Here is an 18,343-nt window from a genome sequence, read left to right on the forward strand (position 1 = left end):
TTTTGTTGCTACCTCCTGTGTATTATGACAGAGCTCTGTTCGTAGTTCTTCAGGTCCTCTATCTACTAGATATAATCCCTCAAATCTGTTTATCACCTCCACTTCATATACATAAGGGATTTTTTCAAAGTCATACCTATAGAGTCTGATGGTTTTTTTCTACTTTCTTTAAGTCTAAATTTTTCAATAAGAAACTCATGATCTGAGCCACAGTTAAACTTCAGGTCTTTTTTAAACTGACTGTATAGCTTCTCTACCTTTGGTTGCAAAGTATATAATTAATCTTACTTTTATACTGATCATCTTGTGAATCCATGTGTACAGTCACCTTTTGAGTTGTTGAAAAAGAGTGTTTGCTATGACCAGTAAGTTATCTTACAAGACTCTTTTCTTACAAGACAACTTTTCTGTTTTTCCAATTATCTTTTGATTTCTTGCTTTAACATTCCAATCCCCTATGATCAATGGGGCATCTTTTTTGGTGATATTTCTAGGAGGTGTTGTGGGTCAATTTTGTCCTCTTTGGCATCGGTACGATGAGCATAGACTTGTATTGCTGTAATGTTGCCTTAAATTTGTATAGATTTGTTCCTAGATTGTCATCTAACATGTAAGTTCTCCCTCTCAAAGCTTTGTGCCATATGAATAAACCATAGTTTTAATTTCCAAACCAGGGAGGTATAAAGCAGAGGAGTACTATATAATGTACCAATGCCATTAATAAATATTCATTATTACCATTTGCCTTTATATCAGAAATATAAAATAATACATACTTAAGAAGATTTTTAAAAACTATGAACCCATTCTGACTCCAGGCCCAATGCTCTACTGCCTAAAAGGTCCTTCAAAGTTTTTAAAAATCATCTTAAGTATGTATTATATTTAATGAGCAGTGTATTTAATGTAAGGCCTTTTTAGTATGCATTGTTATAATAATTTTGTTGCTTTTATGAATTTTAAATTATTTTCATTATGTTGAAGCACTTGATGCAAGTCCTTGCACAATTTCTCCATAATGATTGAGATTTTCAGTCATTTTCAGCCGAAATACTCATAGATGTTTACAGCTCAACCCTGGGTACCTATTCACTCAACTTCTTTTTCTTCAACACTTCCAAGTCACATACACTTCACCTTCAACCTTGCACCAACCTATTTTACCAATTTGCCTTGCCCACCATTCATTCTCTCATTTTGTTTTACTCTCCAATTATTCTACTTATCTTTTACTACATACTTTGTTTTGTCTTGCCAACTACCTTTTCCTTTTCCTTCTTTAATCTTTTTCAAGTTCCACTCCTTAATCCTCCTTGATCCTGTTCTCTAAATTTAGAAATAGGAGCTAAACCAGTATGGGGACCTGGAGATTATTCTCCTTTAAATTTCAATCAATTTTTCTCAAATGTCTCCAGCCCAAATCATTATTACTTCATTAGTCCAAACCCCTGCAAATCACTTATATGATTTCATTCCCCTTATTTAATTGTTTTTCTTTGTCACAAGGTATACTGTGGGGTGAGGGAATAATTTGAAATGACTGCAATGTAGAGACCAAAGACGGCGATAAAATGTATTATGAAAAGTGAGGATTAGTTTAGAACATCATTTTATACCAAATGAATTAATGAGTAAAATATTAAAAGACCATTAAAAGAAAAATGTGAGGTCATAACTTTCAACCCTGTAGATAGCAGATGAATTTGTAGCCAGATACAACATAGGAGATATTATAAAAGACCAAATATACTATCTCACTATATAAAAATAAAAGTAATATAAAGGAAAGTAAATATGCTAGTATAGCACTTTTTAGCCCCTCACATATAAGGTCCTTGTGTTATTGGCGTTGATATCAGGTTGCCCCTTTTAGGGTTTTGTGTTCCTGGTAGCAGGTATAAGAAGCAAGCACTCCATATGTAACACAATCTTCCCTTCAGGAGATTGAGCCTTCCCTGACTTGGCTGATTTTTGTCCCAAGGGATTATTTCAGCCACTTCTAAGGTTCCAGTTTATGAAATTGTGCTTGCCTAGGGATAGGATACCAGTGTGCTTCTGTTGCTTTGGGAATTACCAGATGGGATCAGTGGAGATTCTTTCCTGAGCTTTTCTTGAAGTGGGATGTTCCTTGTTCCTCAGCTACATGGAAGTAGGAATGTGTCTGATATCTGTCTGCGTAAAATATTTATCTTCTCTCAAACTAATCCTTTTAATGGTATCCCTAAATAAATTATCTTCTAAAATAAAGGGAAAAACAGCTTTACCCCTCCATGTCTTTTCACTTGGTCTTATTTACACTTTATCCATCCAGGGAGAGGGAAAGAGAGGGAGAAGAAAAGGGGAGGGGGCTACACAAGCTTTGAGCTAACTCTTCTTTAACAGGGAAGAGGAAAGAATCAAAGCTCTCCCCAGATTCTCTGCAGTGTAACAATTGTATACCACACAACAAAGAATATCATATCACCACTCAGGATTAGCAGTTATCTCCAATAGCAGAGTTTACAACACAGGCATTACACTAACAAGAACACAAGAAACAGCCTGGAAAAAAACATTTATAAAAACTTCAGACACCAAAATATTCCTAGCAACACTTCTCATTGTAGCAGAGCTAGAAACAAGATGGATGCCCATCATGTGGGGAATGACTAAACTAAAATAACATAAAAGAAAAAACTTTAAAAGACTTCTGATCTCTGATCAATATTATGATCAGAGAGGACTTCAGAAGATATGCTTCCTATCTCTTGGTAAAGAAGTAATAGAGAAAAGGTGCAGATAGAATATTTTCAGATATGGTCAATGGGTAAATTTTTTTTGCTTGACTATACTTATTTGCTACAGTGGAGAGCTTCTCTTTTGGGAGTGAGGGAAGGAGTGGCTGGGTAGTGGTAGTGATAGGGGATAAAAAGCATCAACAAAATATTTAAAAATACACAGAAGAGAACAGGAGGGTCAGAGGGACACCCTCCCAAAAGTAAGGTAGATATGTTAGTATCATGTTAAATCTAATATACATTTCAAAAATAAAATAGAAATGATAGTAATAGAAATTCCCAGCTTCATATATACATTGCTTTTTTCTGTTCTCTGTGTGGTTTGGGATGCTGGGAATCCTGAAATATAAGGGTACAGGAGGGATCTGCCTGGAAAGAATTCAATCACTCTAGCTTTCTTTCAGTCAATGTAGCAAGGTTTATTATAATACCAACAGAGCTGGCAAGATTCCTAGTAAATCTGCAACTTGATGAGGATGGGGCTGATACATACAAGAAAAGGGAAAAAGGGTCAGTGAAAAGATATTGATGGAATTAAGGAGTGGTAAGTAGCCTGGGATAGGCCATGTGTAGACAATGAAAGGGGTAAAGTGGTCAGAGAGCCACAGTGAAAGGGCAGTTAAAAGGATTAATGAGTGTCTAGGTGGAATAGGATGGGTCAGATGAGTCAGGTGAAACACCAGGGACTGGGTTGTGTGGGAAAGTTCAGGACTGGGCTGCTTTCAAAGACATGGTCTTTTCTTTTTAGAAATCTATATCAGCAAGCACCCTAGCACACCCAGGATGACCTGCTAGCACAGGTTCTTTGATCAGCTTTTCTAAAGGAAAAACAGTTTCAAAGGGGTCAACACTCTTACTTTAATTGAACATATGTAACTCATTCACTAGTTCAGGGGGAAGGTCAACACCCTAAACGTGGAGAAAATACAAGCAGAGAAATATAGAGAAGAGATCCAATAGACAGGGCTCCAATTGTCTAAACAACGTAATAGATACGTAATCACCAGACTAGGGAGCACCAGCATCTGGGTTCTCAAAGCTGGGGGGCTTCTTAACAATGGTTACCCAGAGTCTTGTCTGGCCAAATTACAAAGAAACATTCTTCCCATGAATGACCCCCAAGTAAAATACCAACCTCCCAGTATATATAGTTTTCAACTAATAGGATCAGAGCCAGAAGGCATGTGACTCAGCACAGGTGTGAATCACCAGGGTTAAAAAGTGATTGATCCTTCATATGTTTATAACTTAGTGTGAGCCTAGGAAACTGAGCTTCAGAAAAAAAACAACAAAAAACTCACCACTTACAAGGTCCAGGTCCCATCACACCATCATACTGAAATGTTCATATTTGTTAATGTTTAAGTTCATAATAACAAAGAAAATAAAGAAAAATGCCCCATGTAGATAATGTTCTTATTATCCAGTTGTTTTAGTCATGTCCAACTCTTTGTGATCCCATATGGAGTTTCTTGGCAAAGAAATTGGAGTGATTTGCCATTTCCTTCTCTAGGTCATTTTACAAAGAGGAACAGCTAGGTGGGGCAGTGGATAGAGCAGCAGTGCAGGAGTCAGGAGGACCTGAGTACAAATCTCACTTCAGACACTTGACACTCACTAGCTGTGTAACCTTGGGCAAATCACTTAACCCCAATTGCCTCATCCTGGGTCATCTCCAGTCATCCTGATGAATATCTGGTCACTGGATCCAGATGGCTCTGGAGGAGAAGTGAGGCTGGTGAGCTGCACAGCCCTCCCTCACTCAAAACAAAGTCAAGTGCAAGTCATGTCATTATTTCTCTGATGGCATGGTCTTCTTCGGCAACAAAGGATGAACATACACACATGTTACAAAGAAAGAAACTGAGCCCAACAGGGTTAAGTGACTTGCCCAGGGTCACACAGCTAGTAAGTGTCTAAGGCCAGATTTAAACTCAGCAAGATTAGTCTTTCTGACTCCAGACTCTATCCACTTCAACACATATGATGTTCAGAGAAATGTAAATTAAAACAGTTATTAGGCATCACCTCATAACCCTCAGATTATCAAAAAAATTCTACATTTATGGGGATGTACAAGAAAAGAAGTCCACAGCTAGCTGGTCTGTGAATTACTTCAATCACATTGGAATTATGCACAAAAAAATGTGTATGTCTATCAGCATGGGAATGACCAAATAAGTTGTACGTAAGGAAATATCATTATGCCAAATGACAGGATGCCAATAAAGAAATCAGAGAAACTAAAAAAGATCTTTATGAACTGATGCAAGGGGAAGAAAGCAGACCTAACAAAACAACACTCATGATGATCACAGTACTATAAAGGAGAGCAACCTAAGGTACTTTAAAATCACGTAAAAGATGACTGCTCTTAGTTTTGGAGGACTGATAATGAAACACATTTCCCTCTTTTTAAAGTGGAGGTTGTAGCTTATAAATGCAGATTACTGAATACTCAGTCATACGTGATTAATATGTTGTTTGTTTTACTTCATTATTTTCTTTGTTATGGAGGAGGGAGCAGTATACTGGGTGGTATTTGGAAATGACAATGATAGAAGAAAAATCAATAAAAGATCATTTAAATATTTATAGCACACACACATATAGTAGCTAAACTAGATGGTCTTTAAATTCTTGAAAAAAAGATAATGGGAATACTTGTATGAAGTGATTCAGAGTGGACAAAGCAGAATCAGTCTAAGGAGAGTAATAGCTCCTGCAAGGGAGGGGCTAAATGATCCCAGTAACCCTCATAGAGGATGACAGAATAGCAGGTGGCCTTGAAGAAAGGACCTCATCAGACTACAGCAAAGGTAAAACAGGAGAATGAAAGAGTTGCACCCTCTTCTTCAGTGAATAGGAGGTTTACTAACTACGGAATCATACTACTCCTTCAACTGGTCTTAAGCTACAAAACTGATCCTCTTTAAAACATATATCTAGTGGTCAAAGGGTCTATATAGTTTAGGGATTTTTTGAGTAGAGTTCTAAATTGTGATGGAAAAATTGTTAATATAATGACAGAAAATTGCTAATATCAAATGTAACATTATCTATGACCTACTACTCCCTCTGAAAAATTCTAGTAATGTCAGACTTCTAGTAATGTCCTTGCATTCATGCTCTTGGAGGCATTTACTCTCAATTGGGTTGAGCTAAGTCCCCACCCTAGGAACTGCTTGTAAACAAGGCCAGCTTGAGCCTGATCAACTGCCAAAGTGACTTTTAGTGTCCTTGTGTCCCTCACTGGGATTTATAGTGAGTTTGATCATGAAGGGTAAAAAAGCCAGATTTCCTTGCCCAGATTGCTGAGGGTGGCTGAGGTCTCATGACCACGCCTTGCTACCTAATATGATCCCCACTTCTTTTCTCCTGAAAGTACAAGAACCTTTCTTATGAGTCTCCTGACGGGACATCATCCAGAGGCACAGGTTTGTAACCCTGTTATCTTGATTTAAGATGTCTTACTCCTCCACTTAGGAGTTTAATTTTTTTCAGGACTTGACACTTTCCTGAATGGTTATACCAACTCACAGCACCATTAACAAAAAATTAATGTTCCTTTTCTCTCATAACCCCTCCATCAATTGTCTTCTTCCTCTTTTGTCATCTTTGCCAATCTGATGGTTGTGAGGTAAAACCTCTAAGGTGTTTTCAGTTTGCATTTCTCACAAAGACACATTTTCAAAACATGCAAATGGTGGGGCTACATCCAAGACTCAAGCCACAACAAAACCTGTTTAGGTATCATTGAAGATACGTCCACAAAACCAAAGATTTTCATATTTAAGCAACAAGAATGCTCATGCCTTCAAAATTCATTTCTATTGACACAATGAAACTTTTTCCTTAAATACTCATTTTATATACTTTTCAGATGATCAGAATAGTTGTGTCAGTAGACAACAAGCTTCACTGGTGCCACCGAAGGTCATAGGTTTAGAGATGGATATCCTATTTTACTAAATAGTTAAGTAACATGCTTAAGATTACATGGATTATGACAAAGGTGGGATTCAAACCCAGGTCCTTTGACTCCAAATCCAAAACTTGCCCCTGTATTGCACCATAAGACAAATATTGAATACTCCTTTGCTTTTCACTTTAATATTTCTTTCCTCTTCTTTCTCTTTCTTCATTTTTCTTTCTGTCCTAACCCTCACCCATCCCCTGATCCTTTAACTCTTCATCTTTCTTTCCCTTTCATTCTCCTTTTATCTTAGACTTCCTTTTTACTCACTCATTTCCTCTTCCCTTGTCTATGCCTCAATCATTCTAAAGTCACTGCCTAGTTGGACTGTTGGCAGTCAGAGTTAGAGAGGTTACCCAAGTCCTAATATTAACTTTTATAGAACAGTACAACAGTTTGTGCCAATGATGCTACTTTATCTTGCGATCAGGGTACTCATGTAGTTCTAAAAGCTCTATCCTTCATGATGAAGTAATTTGGTGAAATTGCACATATTCTTTTTAAAAAATATATTTTATTTTCCCCCAATTAGATGGTAAAACAATTTTTCAAAACACTTTTTGTTTTGAGTTCCCAATCTTACCCTCCCTCTCTTTTCCTTTCCCTCTTCCTGAGATGGTAAGCGATCAGATACAGATTGTGTACGTGTAGTCACATAAAACAGGAAATTGCACATATTCTTGATACATGTTGGTGTCCAAGTCTGCCTTGGCTTGAGTCGGACTCTAGGATGAAATATCAAATTCTCTTTAGCTTTTAGCCCCAAACTGTCTTTCCATTAAACATTACTCCACTTCTCTTACTCTGAAGTCTACCAGAAATGGTCCTTCTCTGGTTTCTTTATTCATGACACTTAATTTTCCTTTGTCCTGGTCCTCCTCTAGGCTGAGAATGCGCTCCCTCCTTTCCTCCATCTCATAGAGTCCCTCTTTTAACTGCTAGTGCCCTCCCTCCCAAACTGCCTGTATTTAGTTATTTTGTACTTATTTGTATTTAATCATTTTACATTTACACTGTAGACTTCACTATGTTGGAGGCAAGGCACAGTGTGTCACATGAGCTCAGGTCAGGCACAAGAGTTCACATGAACATTTGGGATGGACCTGTTTCTAAATTTGCACATCTCGTGTTTCTTTTGAGCTACTGCAATTCTGCTTCATTATAGAGTTCGGTGTCTTTGTTGAGTCAGGCATGCCATGCTGGACGATCCTTTGCCAGTGTCTCCCATGTCACACAGTGGATTCCAAAGGTCTTCAGAGAGACCTTAAGAATGTTCTTGTATCTCTTCTGACCTCCATGTGAGCACTTGCTTTGTGTGAGCTCTCCATAAAAATAGTCTTTTAGGCAAACATATGAGGCATTTGAATGATATGTTTAGTCCATCAGAACTGTGTTCTCTGCCCTAGGTGTGAATGCTTGGCAGTTCAGCTTGAGAAAGGACCTCAGGGTCTGGTACCTTATCCTGCCAGTTCACCTTCAGAATCTTCCTAAGGCAATTCAGATGAAAGTGGTTTGGTTTCCTGGTACGGTGCTGGTATACTAGGTTTCACAGGCTTACAACAATGAGGTCAGCGCATGGCTCTGTAGACCTTAGATGAAAGAGGACTAAAGTGGAGGGACAGTTGGTGCATGATTTTTTTTTAGCACATTATTGTGCCCTCAATGCAGCCTCTGAAGCTGAGATGCAACAAAGTATGGATTGATTGTCTTCTCCTTGAGCTAATTTTGGCCTAACAATTAATACCAAGAAAACACAGGTCAGAACCACATCATCTATATGTGTGACCACTGATTACAGAAAATGGAGAAATTTTGATTACTATGGATAGGTTCACTTACCTTGGCAGTAAACTTTCCAGAGATGTACACATAGATGATGAGGTTGATGCATTCATTGCTAGAGTTAACTCAGTAGTTGGGAGGCTCCAAAGAAAAGTATGGGAGAGGAGCAAATTAAACGCCTATCAAACTGATGATCCACCTACATTAATGAGATTGTAGATCTATCAATACATGGAAGCATTGGATGAAGACAAAATTAAAAAAAACTGAGCATTTATTAAGTGCTTGCTATGTGCAGACATTGTCTCATAACCCTAGGGATATATGAACTACTGCTGTGCTGTGAGATTTTCTGAAGAGGACTCAAGCAGAGAAAGGAGGTGACAAGGATTGAGTCAGAGTTGTTGGCAGCTGTCCTCCAGGTCTGTAATGCTAATCCAGGGGGTTCTGTCCCCTCACCTTCGCCTTTTAGCTTCCAGGGCTCACTCAAGACTCAACTAAAACTCTACCTTCTATTTACAGCCTTTCCCAGGCTCTCCAGCTGCTACTGATGTAGACCTGCACAACTTGGCAGTAGATAGGGGCCCAAATTAAAATAGGCTAAACTTCTTCAGTTTACAGGTTTTTAGGGGCTCACGTTCCAAGTAAAGGTACAATGATGGTTGGTAGGTACGATGATGGTTGGTTGTCACACGTCATGTGACAAACAGGAGACAGTGTGCAGTAGCAACCCACCTGCCAAGTTATGTGATGGGTATAATAGTAACCAGTGGAAGGCAGGTTAAGAAGGGCATGGACAAAGCACTCGTTATGTCCTCTACATTTTTTGTGGGCAGCCAGAAATCCTTTGGTGGGCTGCAAATGGCTGGTGGCCTGTGTGCTGCGCAGGCCTGTACTAATGCCTTCTTTTAGAAACCTTCCATCTACTCTGCATATATGTATCTTGGATACCTAGTTATTGACACGTTGTCTACCCCATTGGAACGTAAGCTCCTTGAGGACAGGGACTATTTTTCTCTATCTCCAGCATTTAGCTTAGTGCCTGGAACATAATAGGGACTTAATATGCTTATTGACTGACTAATGAAGTCATTGGTGAACTTAGAATCAGTTCTAACACCAGCACTTCCTTAGTTCAGTTTTCATGTTGGGATGCCATAAGGCACTCATAAATCAGTTATGAGTGAACAGTTAATGAAAGGAGGCTGACTTTGTTCTAACATAGCAAAAATATGACAAGGACACAATAGCATTTAACTAGCCCCTTCCTGTTTATATGGAAATGAATCTGTTCATCATATGGTGAAGGATGAGGTCATTCAGAGGGATCTTCAGAAATCCATCAAGTTCAAAGGGCCCCAACTCCACATGGCCTTAGGTAACCAGGAAGTCCTGATCAATTAATTCCCTCTGACAGCTTTGTCTCTTTTTAGGAAAAGGTAATCCATGTCACAAGAGGAAAGGAAGAAGGACCTGGCCCTATGCCATGGTTTAGGTGGGAGAAAAGAAGCTTCCTGTAGGTTGTTTGTTGTTAAATCGTGAACTCTTTGTGAGTTCATTTTGGGGTTTTCTTGGCAAAGATACTGGAACGGTTAGCTGTTTCCTCCTTTAGCATGTTTTACAGAAGATGAATTGAAACAAACAGGATTAAGTGACTTGCCCAGGGTCACATAGCTAGTAAGTGTCTGAGGCTAGATTTGAACTCAGGAAGATAAGTCTTCCTGATTTCAAGCCCAATGTTCTATCCACTACATTGCCTAGCTGTTCTTGTTTCCCTTTAGGGAAAGCTCATCCATATTACTCCAGTGAAGGAGGTGGGATGGGCCTAACTTATATGGAGAAATGTTGTTGGATATTAATCCTATTATAATGAATCACATTTGGTTGGCTTACAGAGTAGGCATCTCAGCGAAGCTTTTGTCTCCAAAGTGAGAAGCAGAGTAGAGGCCTAGTCCAAGGAAAGGTTATGCTTCCTGGGTTGCCCAATAGGTGAAGAAAGACCTCACTCACTCTGACTCACCCACTTACTATAGGGCAACAGTAGCATCTGCAGAATGAGGGCCTGTTTCTTTCCCTAAGCCTCAAACTTCACCAGAGAGCAGAACCTGCTTTTTGCAAGGATGAAGCTTATGATATTTTTCATTTTACTCTGGGAGTTTAGATACTGTTTTCATTAGTTTGACTTATTTTTAAGCAGGATTTCCTTCATTATTGGTGCAAAAATGTTAACTTATTTTTTTTCTTAAAGCTCAAGGTTAAAATTGGAATTAGCACAACATTGGCTACTTTTGAGGAATGTTACTGGATACTTCATTTTAGAAAAATTTTAATGTTGCATTTGCTGAATTTTAAAATAATCTTATATACAATTTCCTTTTGAAGGGTACTTCTATTTCCTGATATATTTTGTTTTTTCTCTCACTGAAGCTAGAAGTTGAATTTGTTTTGTTTTGTTTAAAATGTTGTTTTTCTTTTAATTAATATTAAAATTGCTTTGCTTTTCCTTTGTTTCCTATTTGTGCACTGGCCTTCACTGACTTTGATCTCCATCTATGTTATATCTACGCATTGATGCTCATTATGTGTTGGTGTTGAGGTGAATTCTAAACCTTATATAATTGCCTATCTATACCTAAGTGCAAACCATTTTTCAGTTAACTATTTATTTGCATGTTTGCTGTTATCAATTTGCATAATGGTTTGTGGTTAATTAATAAATAGCTATTGCTTTGGAATTTGGCTAAATTGTTTAGTCTGTGGATGTCCCTTTGGTGATTAAATATTTGAATTATGGATCAATTTGGTGAAAATGAGAGTGTGGAATTGTAAAATATTGTCTTTAGATGGATGTTGACATTTATAAGGAATTGTTATTTGAGGTTGTGTAGTATGTATGTAAGTGTGTATATGGAAGACTGAAATTATTTTAGAAATCTAAAGGATAAATAAAAAAGAATTTGGGGTACAGGAAGGCTACAGAATAGTCTATATTGAGATGAGATTAGGAGAAGCTACTAACGATATACTCCATGAATTACCAGTCTCATATGACAGTTTAAAAATATTTGGGTGGGCGGAGCCAAGATGGCGAAGTAGAAAGACGCACATACACATAGCTCCGAACCCACAAACCACAGAACGGCTAGAGGGGACCAACCCAGGGCGAATTCTGCACCCAGAGACCACGGAATATTGGAGCGAGGGAGATTTCTGTTCTGGAGAGACCTGCAAACCTCTCACGGGGGGTCCTTCGCGCCATGGACTGGGCGCCTGGACGGGGAGCAGAGGGCAGCCTGGCCGTGGCCACGACACCGTGAGGAAAAGATCCGAGAGGGCTACGGGGACAGGATCTCCAGCGGCCACGTGGGTCCCCCCACCCACAGAGGGACCTGCAAACCTCTCGCAAAAGGTCCGTCGCGCTGCAGACGCGGAGCCCAGCCTGGACCTGCGGCGGCCGCGGCTCCGAGAGGCACAGATCTGAGAAGGCTCCAGAGACGGGATCTCCAGCGGCGGCACAAGCCCCGCCCCCAACAGGTGACTGACGGGGGTAGGTGAGAGAGTCTCTTTGGCGGGTTGAGAGGGGAGTGGGGTGACCCCATGGCTCGGGCCCCCCCAGGAGATAGAAGCTGAGAGGTGGCTACAGACAGGGGCTCCCCAAACGGGCGGGAGCCTGGATCCATTGTGGAAGGTCTGTGCATAAACCCCCTGAGGGAACTGAGCCAGAGAGGCGGCCCTGCCCCTGACCACCTGAACTTAATTCTCACACTGAATAGCAGCCCTGCCCCTGCCAAAAACCCTAAGGCGGGAAGCAGCATTTGAATCTCAGTCCCCAAATGCTGGCTGGGAGGACCAGGAGGCAAGGTGGGTGTGAGGAGAACATTCAGAGGTCAGGTCACTGGTTGGGGAGAATGCCCAGAAAAGGGAAAAGAAATAAAACTATTGAAGGGTACTTTCTTGGAGAAAAGACACTTCCTCCCTTCCTTTCTGATGGGGAGGAACAATGCTTGCCATCAGGCAAAGACACAGAAATCGAGGATTCTGTGTCCCAGCCCACCCAATGGGCTCGGGCCATGGAAGAGCTCAAGAGGAATTTTGAAAATCAAGTTAGAGAGGTGGAGGAAAGACTGGGAAGGGAAATGAGAGGGATGAGGGAGAAGCATGAAAAGCAGATCAGCTCCCTGCTAAAGGAGAACCAAAAAAATCTTGAAGAAATTGGCACCTTGAGAACTAGCCTAACTCAGTTGGCAAGGGAGGTGCAAGGGGCCAATGAGGAGAAGAATGCTTTTAAAAGCAGAATTAACCAAATGGAAAAGGAGATTCAAAAGCTCACTGAAGAAAATAGATCTTTCAAAACTGGAATGGTACAGATGGACGTTAAGGACTTTATGAGAAAGACAGGTATCTCAGAACATACCGCGCAGATTCGAAAAATGGAAGATAATGTGAAATATCTTATTGGAAAAACAACTGACCTGGAAAATAGAATCAGGAGAGACAATGTAAAAATTCTGGGACTACCTGAAAACCATGATCAAAAGAAGAGCCTAGACATCATCTTCCATGAAATTATCAAGGAAAACTGCCCTGAGATTCTAGAACCAGAAGGCAAAATAAATATTCAAGGAATCCGCAGAACACCGCACGAAAGAGATCCAAAAAGAGAAACTCCTAGGAGCATTGTGGCCAAATTCCAGAATTCCCAGGTGAAAGAGAAAATATTGCAAGCAGCTAGAAAGAAACAATTCAAGTATTGTGGAAATACAATCAGGATAGCACAAGACCTGGCACCCTCTACCTTGAGGGATAGAAGGGAATGGAATAGGATATTCCAGAAGTCAAAGGAACTAGGACTGAAGCCAAGAATCACCTACCCAGCAAAACTGAGTATAATACTTCAGGAGAAAAAATGGTCTTTCAATGAAATAGAGGACTTTCAAATTTTCCTGATGAAAAGACCAGAGCTGGAAAGAAAATTGACTTTCTAACACAAGAATGAAGAGAACCATGAAAAGGTGAACAGCAAAGAGAAGTCATAAGGGACTTACTAAAGTTGAACTGTTTACATTCCTACATGGAAAGACAATATTTGTAACTCTTGAAACATTTCAGTATTTGGGTACTGGGTGGGAGTACACACACACACACACATGCACACATGCACACATACATAGAGACAGAGTGCACAGAGTGAATCGAAGAGGATGGGATCATATCTTAAAAAAAAAATGAAATCAAGCAGTGAGAGAGAAATATTGGGAGGAGAAAGGGAGAAGTTATATGGGGCAAATTATCTCTCATAAAAGAGGCAAGCAAAAGACTTATTAGTGGTGGGATAAAGAGGGGAGGCAAGAGAAAAACATGAGGTCTACTCTCATCACATTCCACTAAAGGAAAGAATATAATGCACACTCATTTTGATAGGAAAACCTATCTCATAATACAGGAGAGTGGGGGACAGGAGCACAAGCCGGGTGGGGGGGAGGATGGAGGGGAGGGCAGGGGGAGGAGAATGCAATACGAGGTCGACACTCATGGGGAGGGAAAGGACCATAAGAAAATAGAAGTAATGGGGGCCAGGATAGGATGGAGGGAAATATAGTTAGTCCTATACAACACAACTAGTATGGAAATCATTTGCAAAACTAAACAGATATGGCCTATATTGAATTGCCTGTCTTCCAAGGGGAAGGGGTGGAGAGGGAGGGAACTAAAGAAGTTGGAACTCAAAGTGTTAGGACCAAATGTAATGTTCTTACCATTGGGTAACAAGAAATACAGGTTAAGGGGTCAAGAAAGCTATCTGGCCCTACAGGACAAAAGAGAAGACGGAGACAGGGGCAGGGAGGGAGGATAGAGGAGAGAGCAGATAGGTCACAGGGGCAATTAGAAAGCTTGGGTTTGGCGGGGGAGGGGATAAAAGGGGAGAAAATTTGTAACCCAAAATTTTGTGATAATAAATGTTAAAAGTTAAATAAAAAAAAAAAATAAGATCCCCCCCCCCAAAAAAAAGATATTTGGCAAAATTCAGATTGGGGAAAGTACCTGGAAACTGGCTTACAATATACTCTGAAGAGAGCAGATGTGAAGTATTGCAACACTCATTTTATATAACATGGCAGATGATATACAAGCTTAGAACTATACTTGGACTTTCATCTATGGAAAACTAAGGCATGACTTTTGCCAACAAAGTCACTCTTCATTTCTGAGTAATGCTGATCCCATATTCTCTATGCAAGTGATGAGTTAGCTCCCTTAAGAAGTATGACAATTGCAGGAAAGTCTATGGCTAGGTCTGTTAGACTAGAAAAAGAGAGCACCACAGGATATCAGGTGAGGGCTAGGCCCTCTGAGCTGTACAGATAAACATTACTGGTGAGCAGGTCCAGGACAAAATGTCGTGGTACAGATAGCAAAATAAGCCCAAACATAGGTAGGAACTGTCTCAGGAGGGATCCCTTGTCCTCCTGGGGAAGAATCTGTAGAGCTCTGAGTATGGGAGTATATTGTTAATGTATTTTAATGGAATAAATGTGTTTTTAATGGAATGAGATCTTTCCCATCCATTAATAAGCCCATGTGACCTGCTTAAGTTACATGGAAGCCTAAGTCACATGCTTGAGTTTGAGTCACACGAAGCCTGTGGTGGAAGGAGCTTGCTAAATGGGTGGAACAGGAAGGGGTGAAGCTGGAGCAGAACTGAGAGGAAGTTGGTCAGACCAGTCAGAGCAGGGAAAGAGCAGACCGCAACTAGCTTGAGTATGAGAGCTTCTTTGTGATTTTTTAAGGGAACCTGTTTGTGGGAAGCCTAACAGAGGGAAGGCTTGGGGATGGTGTTCTCCTCTGCATTGTTATTGTGTACAGATTTCTTTGTTGCTATGATAGATTTGGTTTTCTGGTGTTGAGATTTGACTTCCTGGTGTTTGAATAAATGTTTTGGTTCTGTCTTCCATGTGGAGAGTCTGTTATATTTTGCAATTCAGAACTGTGCTGGCATATTCATAGCTACCATAGGTTCTGTGAATATGTCATTGGTGTTGCAGGGAGTACAATAGGGCTATGAAAGGCTGAGGTTAATTGCTTGCCAGGACCAAAAATTATTTTATTGAATTAAAAAAATAATAAAATTCATTTGAAAGGACAAAAAGTCAAGAATATCAAAAGAAATCATGAAAAAAGTACAAAGAAAGGAGGTTTAGCAGTACCAGATCTTAAACTAAGAAGTTAAGTTGTAAGCAGCAAATAAACATAATAATCTGGTATTTGACTTAAGATTTTGGAATAAGAATTCATTATTTTGTAAAAATTGTTGAGCAAACTAGAAAGCAGTATGGCAGAAACTGGATATGGACCAATATCACACAATTTATAAAGATAAGATCAAAATGGATACGTGACCTAGATATAAAGAGAGATTTTACAAGAAAATTGGACAAACATGAAGGATATTATTTACCAGACTGACGAACAATTTATGGTTAAATCAGAGAGAGAGCAAAATTAGGTATAAAATGAGTAATTTCAATTACATTAAATTAAAGAGCTTTTGTACAGATAAAACAAGTATAGCCAAGATTAGAAGGAAAGCAGAAAATTGGGGAAAAAATTTTATAGACAGTTGGTCTCATATCTAAAATATATAAAGAACTTTGTCAGATCTATAAGAATACAAGTCATTTCCCAAGTGATAAATGGTCAAAGGATATGAACAGGCATATTCTTCTGATGAAGAAATCAAAACAATTTATAGTCATATAATAAAATGCTCTAAATCATTATTGATTAGAAAAATACAAATTAAAATAACCTTGAGATATCATTTTACAACTACTAGATTGGGATGGAAGGTGAAAATGACAAATGTTGGAGATGATGTGGAAAAATTGGGACCTTAATTCATTGTTAGTGGAATTGTAAAATGATCCAACCATATTGGAAAGCAATTTGGAGTTATGCCCAAAGAGTTATTAAACTACCTATTGACCTAGCAATACCAATACTTGGTCTATTTCCAAAGAAATTAAGGAAAAAGGGAAAAGGACCTACTTATATGTTCTAAAATGTCTGTGGCAGCTCTCTTTGTGGTGGTAAAGAACTGGAAATTGTAGGGATGCCCATCAATTGGGGAATCACTGGACAAGTTGTGGTATGTGATTGTGATGGAATACTACTGCGCTATAAAAAATGATGAGGTCAATGATCTCCAGAAGACACAGAAAGACTTGCGTGGAATAATGAAAAGGAAAATGATCAGAACCAGCCATTGTATATAGTAACAGTATTGTTTTAAGAATGATTTGGAGAAAATAAGTTATTTTGTCTATTATAAATACCCAAATTAATTATAGAAGGCATATGAAGAAAGATGCTATCTGCATCCAGAGAAAGAACTAATAAATGGAAATATGTATAGAATGATTTTACACGTATGTGTATGTACCTATTTGTGTTAAATGGTAGCCATCTCTAGGGCAGAAGGGGATGGAGGAACAAAAAGAAATTTACATGATAATTCTGTTATATATTTGAAGGGAATAGTGAGTTATGCATAGTAGATTAGCAGTTTCATGTATAATCATCTTTTTTATTGTACTGTAATGGACATGCTTGTTTTATTCCATAAATTAAAAATAAAATTAAAAAAAATTTTTGCCAGGAAATTCTAAAGGTGTTACATTTAAGTAGTTATGGGATTTAAGGTACAGAACCCCTGAATCATGTATCCATGATGTTTAAGAGATGTTGAGACGTCACATTGCTCTGAAATATCAGATGACATAGTGCTTTCAGATATCATTCAGCACAAAGTAGAATTCCCATCACAGATAAGTCAGGCATGGGCCTAAGGAGACCACTATGGAAAGGAATGATTTCTTCTTTAAAGGAAGACATGAGCAGATTTAACTAAGAAGCCAAAGGACAAGTAGCCTAGATTGACTCAAGGCTATCCCTAAATGATCCTAGAACAAAGTGGCAACATTTGTCAGGTAAAAATTAAAACAATATGTGATAGCACATGATCTGATAGGACAATCCTGACAAGAGGTCCACTCTCTCAGATACGCAGCTTCATCTACTTCAGAAACATTTGCATGATCCAAGAAAATAAAGAAGGGAAATAGCCCTTCAGATTCAGAGACAAAGGAAATCTAGCAAAAAATTGATCTAGGACTTTCCAACTAAAAGGTTATATAGGATAAGAGAATGGAGGCCAAATTGGCCTGATACACCAACAGCACTGTGGTGGGAGCAGTGTCCTAACCCCTGCTCTCTACACAAAGTCAGACTTGTTTTTCCTTAAAAGGTATTTGGACCATGCTCAAGTGTTGGTTGGTTCAGGGGAATAAAGGCTCAGGCTGTTCATGTTTTTTTTTTTTTTTAGGACAAAACTGTTGTATTTCCACGAGTAGGTACAGAGGATTTTGTAATATGGATGGATATTATGAATGGCAAATAATAAAAATATGCTTTATTTTGGAACAAAGTTTACATAAGTAATGGGACACTTTGGAAACACTTGCTTAAACCATGTTAAGTAATCAAAAACGGTGCCACTTGAAGCACAAACATCCTCCTCTTCAGCGTGTGTTTGGGAGATAGAAGACAGCACTTGGTTTAAAAACCAAACAAAATGACGTCATGGTAAGGCCTGGTTACCTAAGTGCAAACAATGTAGACTGAATTCACCATACTAGTTCTGATACTGGCTCTAGCAAACCCGGGCTGTCTATGTGCCTTGAGAGCACGTGAACCTTCCCTCACGCCCCTGGACTGGCTACTGTATCACAGTCTAATTTCAGTTCTTGGC

This window comes from Notamacropus eugenii, chromosome 3 (genome assembly GCF_028372415.1).
Source record: "Notamacropus eugenii isolate mMacEug1 chromosome 3, mMacEug1.pri_v2, whole genome shotgun sequence".
NCBI classification, from domain to species: Eukaryota; Metazoa; Chordata; class Mammalia; order Diprotodontia; family Macropodidae; genus Notamacropus; species Notamacropus eugenii.